Source organism: Anguilla rostrata, chromosome 7 (assembly GCF_018555375.3).
Source record: "Anguilla rostrata isolate EN2019 chromosome 7, ASM1855537v3, whole genome shotgun sequence".
Taxonomy (NCBI): Eukaryota; Metazoa; Chordata; class Actinopteri; order Anguilliformes; family Anguillidae; genus Anguilla; species Anguilla rostrata.
Genome location: NC_057939.1, coordinates 27,937,078 through 27,945,650, shown reverse-complemented (window position 1 = coordinate 27,945,650; position 8,573 = coordinate 27,937,078). Strand labels below are relative to the sequence as shown.

The 8,573-nt window shown below is 41.4% G+C and overlaps 1 long non-coding RNA gene across 1 annotated transcript; it reads left to right on the top strand.

Annotated features, from left to right (window-relative positions):
• The first annotated feature begins 1,350 nt into the window (after positions 1 to 1,350).
• Positions 1,351 to 2,750, top strand: LOC135258601 (uncharacterized). The gene is made up of 3 exons (XR_010331031.1): positions 1,351 to 1,373; positions 2,041 to 2,072; positions 2,582 to 2,750. It is a non-coding gene; the product is annotated as an uncharacterized LOC135258601 (long non-coding RNA).
• Positions 2,751 to 8,573: the final 5,823 nt, after the last annotated feature.

The following is an 8,573-nucleotide window of genomic DNA, read 5'->3' as shown; positions in this document are numbered from 1 at the left end:
CAGCCCTGTCCCCTCTACACCACCGGCAGCAGAGGAAATGGCACAGCCCACCACGGGCCGACCTACTCGGAAGCGACGGCTACCGAATTATTTAATCGACTACGAGGTAAATCGCATAGAAATTGTGGGTCGTCGGGGAATAGCGACCCTTTAGGTGGGGGCTGTGTGGCGATCTTGCCTGTGTGTAACTAAATAATTGTTAGCTTGTTAGCGGTTAACTTGTCCCGCTCCGCGATCGTGTAAATACTCGTTATTTTGAATGTGTGTAGCCTGCTAGGAATCGCTTCCGTAGCGCTAGCAGCCCTCGGGTTTATGATTTTCACCGTCATGTTTCTGTCATTAGTCAATTAGCCAATACTGTTGTTGTATTCCCTGCCTGTCTCTGTTTTGCGTGTCTCGTGCTGCTGTTTCCCGCTGTATGTAAATCCGACCTTTGTGTGATGTGCCGTTAAGGCTGTGTGATTGGTTAGTCCCGTTGCGCCGGGGCAGCCAATCACGGCAAACGGGGTTTGACAAAAGCAGGCTTCGCCCAGCTATGATGGTCAGTCTACGAATTACCGTTTTCAGGAGATGTCACAAATAAAGCGAAGCTCCCCGGGAGCGATTCGAAAACAGCCAAGCCAGTCTCCGTCTCTGCTTCCTCGCGAAATCGCCACAATATAGTAGCTAATATCATTATCTCAGATAAAAAAACAAATGTGAGATGAATTCAATCACCATTTTATTTTGGCTGGTTATTTATTTGAGAATACAGCGATGTCCTCTGGAAATGTAGATTCTACGCTGCTTATGTGCTCACTGCCACTTCATAAAGGCTTGCTAGCCAGCTAGCTTGCTAAAGTGAACCAAATATGTTAGCTAGATCGCTCGCTTGATAATGAGGATTCATAACCATAGTGGACGTATAAACGCATTTAATTAAAAACTTTCACTAAATATACATACCTTTACTGCGGCAATCGAATCTGTGCAGGCAAGTCTTGCAGTGGAGAATATTGGATGAGGCACGAGTGACGAACGTCTTATTACAGAAGTAGTGCGTCAGCTGCTGCAGTTCACACTTGTAGTAGAGCTCCCTCTACTGGATAATTATAGTAAATAGCAATTACAACTTTCGAACCAGAGACTGTAAAAAATATGGACAAAGCTACTGTGACGTCACCCATTGACTCTCCGTGGGTCTCCGAAAATACGTTTTGAAGCTCAATGGCGGGCGCGGCCATTTTGGAGTTGGAGCCAAAACCACAGAGTTTAAAAGCCGCTCTGTGAGTTTACAGTGTGATTGACAGCCCGGTGCGGAAAAGCCCATGACCTTCAAGCATGTTTCACTTACCCATCAACCTGAACCTATACGAACCACGAACGAACTCGAGGTAAGCTAACTGTCTGCCGTTATGTTTTAAAATATATTATGAAATGTTTACAGAGTTTAATTTCCATCCGTGACTGTACTGTGTCATGTAATGACGTTATATGTATGACTTTAATAATAAAATTATGTTCAGTTAGCTTCAACTTATGTTTCTCTGCAAAACATCACCGTATATGCTTAGCTAGCATATCAGCTTGCCAGTGAGCTAGGTAGGCTATCCGTGGTTAGCTCACGCATTAGCAATATGAACCACAGGGGAATAACATCGAAGACACTGATGGTCAATAAATCAGAGATGTGTACTGGTGATTTTTGACTAGGCTGATTTTCATATAACTGTCTGGTAGACCTGCTGTTAACCCAGCAAGTTATCATCGTAGGTTTTCGCCACAAGTCAGTTAATGGGCCAATAACTGTTACTCTACCGCCGTTTGTGGTGTTCACTCGCTGGGTGATGCTAGCTGACCGATCGTTCGCAAGTCGCTTTTAAACGAATAAAAATTAACACTGTCAGCGGTGATTAACAAATCTACCAAGTATTTTAATAACTGATCTGCAGCCGTGTAACTATGGCAAAGCACTTTGTAGAGCAAGTTTTCCACCTGGTGCATGAAGACAAGAATAATGTACATTGAATTTCTAATTATTTGGTTTTTTTTCCCGTGTAGATCATCAATGGAGAAAAGCAAACGTCCTAACCGTGAGTTTGTCTGTAACTACCGATCTAAAAAAATGAGCAGGCAGAAAACTCCCGAAATTGATTAACGTTGCTATTGGTGTCAACTTGTTTTTAATTATTGTGCTTTGTCATTTGAATGAGCACAAGTTAGATAGCCTTTTGAGTTTATAATGTTGTTTCGAATTTATTTGATTGGCATAGCATGGCGAAGGACACGGTGTTTATCCTGTCTATACAATACATTAGTCAGATTGTGAGCAGAGGAAAGGAAAATGTCTGAAAGCCAAGACCAATAATCAGTTTAAGGGGTAGTTTTCGGCCTCGTTGATTTTTTAGCTCAGCAGCCACCACTGCTGTGCCTTCAGTTAAACTAGTCAGTACTAGTCAGTTAAGTAATGTATATAATAGAACACACCATGCCACACCACTGTAAAAACTGTGGATGTCTTTAAAATCTTACATCCAGACTATATATGTGTGTATTTATCAGTGTTCGTTTTGAATGAGAAGTATTTCATTGTCTTCCACAGCAAAGAATGTGTGGATTGTGGGAGACAGCTACATCCGGCGTGGGGAGGAGAGAGCACGGAAGACTGTGGGGACCAGCCTGGGTCTGGACACCATTGTCCATTGGTTTGGCTGGGGAGGCCTGAGGTGGGAGAGCCTTCTCCCTTTCATTCACCAGTCCCTGAGAGGAAGAGCAGCTTGTCTTTCAAAGAGGACACTTTTCTCTTCAGTCGCCTGGTCTTTTGCGAGTGTATCCTCAACTTCTTTCGACATCTTTGTAGCCTCTGCTCTACTGCTTCTGCTTTCCGCTTGAGGGTTTTTGGAGACCCCACAACGGCATAACAGTGATCATCAAAACAGCTGGATGTTAAGGTTGAGTAGTCATGATCCTGTAACACCATTGGATCTCTCTTTTCAGTAATCTCCCTTCTGCAAACACCACCTGAAGCACCACTGACCTCCCTACCAACATCTACATGCACATCAGCTGCCACAGAAATGTTGTCATCATTGGAATCATAGATGACACAATCCTCCATGATGACAACACTGTTGTGATCAGCTGCTAATATACCCCCGTTGGATTGTGACACCTTGTCATCACATGAAAAATACTTAACAGAAGGAACTGTAGAGCCACTTGCCTCTGCATTAATACTCACCTTACAGCGCTGCTTCCTTGGTTCTGCAGGCCGTCTCAGCAATCTAGCCGGGTAATCAAAAATGGTTGGCACTGCAGAGATGGTCAAGCAATGCTTTCCCTTGAAGGGGGATAAGGAACCACTGTTAATTACTAGCCACTGAATATTCACAATGAGAACTGGTAATCTCATGACCTATTTTCATATGTGTATATTACCTAGGTATTAAAAAAACAAAAGTAGCCTTCCTCGTCAATTTTGGCATTGCCACTACTGTGTTCACGTGCAGTCTTTTTTTCTGAAATGTGTTTTCTTGATCAACATTAGTATGTGCACAGTCTGCACACACACACACACACACACACACACACACACACAAAAACTGGCTATACAGATTATTAAAGAAAAAAAAAACAATGTCAATAAGTGCCTTTCCTAACCTTGGGGTCCCGGAAAACACATTGCTCCTCAAAGTGGTCGCTGCACAGACGAGATGCCGGGGTGGGTCTCCAGTTCTCCCTTCGGATGTTGGCTAACCACTGCTGCAGTCTGGCCTCATCACCTAAAGGAAAACTATGAAACAATAGACGCAGTAAAATAGACTGCAATTTTTTATAATCTATGGTTGCAATACAGACTGATGTAAACGGTAAATGGACGGCATTTATATAGCGCTTTTATCCAAAGCGCTTTACAATTGAGGCCTCTCATTCACCAGAGCAGTTAGGGGTTAGGTGTCTTGCTCAGGGACACTTCGACACGCCCAGCGCTGGGATCGAACCGGCAACATTTAAAGCAATGTACACTCCTATTCATTGCTAGACGTAAATAATTCCCTCACGACTACATTAGTAGCACTCATAGAGACAATTGTAGAAGTGCCTTAAAACAGTGGTTCTCAAACTCCCCCCGTGTAAATTCATTAATCTCAGTCCTTCATTTGATTTTTAAAAATGTTAAATAGGTAAAGACCCGCACACTCGCTTGATGCTAAAAAAATATAACGGTAGCCTATTTATTTAGCCATAAGCGCGGTTAACGTTTCAACCCCATCGGTATTCACTATTATATATATATAGCATTCATAATAGGCTACTACGATGATATTTTCAGGAGCATAAAGCGAATGTGCGAGTCTTTTCTTTACCTATTTGATGTTTCTATGATCCAGCACCGGGAGTTTATTGGGGTGCGTTTATTTTTTTTCCTACACTGTGATAAATGTTGCACATTTTAATATAATCAGTATATATCAGTATTGCACAACCTGAACATGGAAATTGTATTCTTGACAACATGCATAGCTGTTTCTGGCAGAATGTACCGAAGAGGGTAAGCGATCCCTCTTTTTGCACCGTGTGTACATGTTATTCAAGCATAAACCTTAAGACGTATTGCCCCGGTCTGGCTAAATTGTGAACTCCTGCAGTTTATCCCACAATGTCAGCAAATAAATCGGTATAATAGTTAGATTGTCACATACATGAAACATGGCACAGGTAGACATTTACGGAATGTACACGACTGACAAGCCGTCAAGCACGTTTGACAGGTTGTATATTTGCCGGCTAAGGTTAGCTAGCTAGCTTTGGCTTGCAAGCTAGCTAGCTTGCAAGCCAAATAGCTTGGAAGCCGAAGTTGCTAACTGTTTTAACATGCTAGACTTGCGCTAGCTGATTACGCTTTCTGTCAATTAATGATTTGGTTAGACAAAGTATGTTAAGGATATAGTTAAATGACTTAGCTACCGAAAAAACTTCAGAAAAGGATTCTTTGAAGGTCGATTAGTACAATTGTAAGCAACACACGCCATAATGATACTGATATGAAACTGCTATGAAATGGGACGTTTGTATTTGCCAACTTCACAGTCTCTGCTTCACACAGACAAGAGGTTGACGATCAGTCGGAGTGGCAATGTCAAGGTCATGAGAAGCCACCTCCCACCCAGAGACCCAGTGACCACAGATTGTAGCCCCTGCTGTAGCTCAGTCCGCCGCAGTAATCCGGAAGTGACGCAAGCTGTACCTCATTGGTCCAGAACAAATATTGGCCCTGTGCCCAAATGACGCAATAAATCATAAAATAGACCCATGGACAGTCATAAGACGAATAAAATACACCTATTATGACTATTTGTTCTTGTGAGAAAAAATTAGTGGCTTTGTATTTTTATTGCATTTGTACCGTAGACTTACATGGAAACCGGATATGAAAACACCTATACTGGAGCCATCCGTAGTGGCGCTAGTGAGCAACCAGGAACTACAACACCAGGAAATGAGCTTCAAAAACGAAGTCTGGTTTTGGCCGCTTGTTTCGAACAGACAAGTACAGATAAATAATCAATGTTTTTTGTTGTTTATTATACTTATTTAAAAATCGGGACACATCGGCTGCATAACTGCCGATCCAGATGTCGTCAAAAAAGTCAAATAATGGCCGATATATCGGCCAAACCCATATATCGGTCGGGCTCTAGTTACATGTACATTTTATGAATTGTTACAAAAAAACCAAGTTAACATTTATAGAAATTATTTACCTTATGGACTTGCTTAAGGGTATGTAATAAGTTTGCAGTCCTTCTCCCCACAAATCACACAATTCTACGTTCTCGGACGCACACAGGTTTTATTGCGCCTCCAGTCCGCACATACACAAACCAAACAAACCAAAAAAAAAACCGACACACAATAAGGAAGGGGAATTCGCACACCCATCGCTCTCCTGTGCGTCTCCCATTCCAGCGCCCCGGTCTCACTGCAGGCAGAGCATATAAACAATTAGCAATTAATTGTCATCACCCACACCTGGGTTGTAACGCCAGCAAAACCACTCCCTCTCCGCCCGCAGATGGTGCCCTAACCACGCCACTCCTCACAGGCTACAATAACAGTAACCCATAAAGAATCAAACCTACAATTGCACTGATATTGGTTAAAGGAATTAGCAAATAAAAGATTAGAGTGCACAACCATTCCACGTTGGGTTCAGGTGTAGGAGAAAAAGTTTAACTCCAAAAAGGCAAAAAAATGTTCGCACACTGAAATTAAAAGCTCCAAAGAATTTATTTAATTAACAACTTTAATGCTTTGGTGAAAAAGACCTTCATCAGGTATCAATGCTTGAATGGCAGGAGCACAGCTTACATAGCGTAATACAGGCCCCATTAACCCATCAACACAATGAATACACAGTAATAAAAAATGTACGTTCATCCCACCTAGAAACAGAAATGCCTGTTTAAACACATGTTGTCGATTGGTGGGAAATTATGTGAAATGTTTATTAAAAAGAAGAAGAGTACAAGGTGTATAATAATTTGTCCAAAGCTGAGAGAATGCCCTTATTGGATTTCAGCAAGGACAATACTGTGGTGGAGTGCCCTGCAGACAAAGGGAGGCACTGTTGTTCTCCAGAGGGCAGCAGACTACGAGTCAGAAATTAGGAGGCAACTTGATGATACAGTTTTCTACAAAACCTACCCTCAGACCTTACTCAAAGGTCTACAGTCCATTCTAAATTACAGAGCCACTATGAAAATGCTGAGTTTAGATAAAGTGACAAGTATTTTCTCAAGTTTCTCAAGAGTATCCAGTTACCCCAAGATTGAATATGCAGTTGCCAAAGGTACGTACTCTAAGAGTCTCAGCATGCCTCTTATAGGTAGACCCATTGCTAGCAGCATAGGAAGTCTCACTGAAAGCATTCTCATCCTATGTCGACCATTTTTTAAAACCTTGGGTCGCCATGTTGCCCTCTTATATTTGGGATTCCATGGATTTTATTGAATCATTGAAAGTTTTAGATTAAAGTCTCTGAGGACGTGTTACTGGCCACCATTGATGTTCAAAGTTCACACACTAACATCCCACATGAGAGTGGTCTGGAAGCCCTTCATCGCTTCTTATGCCAAAGACCTGCGACTTGAAGTTCTGACTCTATACATGACCTAGTAAACTCAGTCCTAACCAACAACTACATTTGTTAAATGATTACTTCCTATAATCTAAGGGTACCGCAATGGGTAGTACAATAGATCCTAACTTGCTTGCCTTACAATAGATTTATTTGAGAAGAATTCTGTTTTGAATCCTGTTAACGCAGTTAACAATGTTTTTGTTGTACAAAAGGTTTATCAATGACTTTATCATGGTCACATGGTCACTTCCACACCCAAGAACTAACAGTGTTTCAGGATTACTTGAACTCAAGGACTGAAAATTTGCATTTCATTTTGTTGGTTGACAAAACTTTTCTGGGATTTCTGGATATCAAGGTTTATAAGAAAGATTACATCGCTTATCTAGAGTCTGCCTGTGACAGCCAGTTCAATCAGATTGGCAGAACACAACCTACTTAGTAGGTTGTGTTAGACTGCTGTAGAGGTTCTAAAATGGAGTAGATTCAGATACCAGCCAAATGTATTTAACCGCAGGTGTAAGGGGCCACAACTTTTGACTGATTTAGGTGTTTCTGTTTCTATTACTGACAAAACCTTGTTTCTAACTTTAAAAAAAGTATTTATCGAGAGTAAGAAGAGACAGTACTATAACCACCATAAAGCCAAAATCTGTATTTTGTAAAGCTAACAGCATAGACTGGGGTTAATTTTTTTAAATGACTGCAAATATAAAATACACGGGAATTATATCAAATGCAAGTTGTATTAAATGCCACACCTGGTCAGCTCTTTGTGGGAACCCTATAAGAATTAAAATACAAAAGTAATGCAATTGGCTGGTGAAATTTCCCAAGCAAAAACAGCTTTAGAGCCCATAGTTAGGGATCCTGTGAATCAAGTAAACCACGCCAATGTACAGTAGAAGACTGTTTGAGCCACGTTGTTAAAATAATAAATGTAGATTTAGACCTGTATACGGATGGCTTCTCCTTCATACAGGACAGTAAAAGAGCTTGTAGCTCTCTTAAAGCAGCATATAAACACAAAAGGAAAAATGTCCATTTCTATACAGACAGCAGATATACATTTGGTGTTACATCAGATTATGCAGCGATATGTATAAATCTGGAAGCGCGATTAAAAACAGGTAGAGAGGTTGAGGAATTGATAAGCATACTATATGACTGAAAGTATCTGGACACCCCTTGGTCTGGGACTGTTTTTCATGGTTTGGGCTAGGCCCCTGAGTTCCAGTGAAGGCAAATTTTAATGCTCCCACGTACAATCACATTCTAGACAATTCTGTGCTTCCCCGACAGTTTGGGGAAGACCCTTTCCATGACAGTGCCCCCGGGCACACAGTGAGGTTCATATAGAAATGGTTTTGTCGCGAATGATGTGAAAAACTTGACTGGTCTGCACAGAGCCCTGACCTCAAACAAACACATATTAAACTTCTTCATTTTA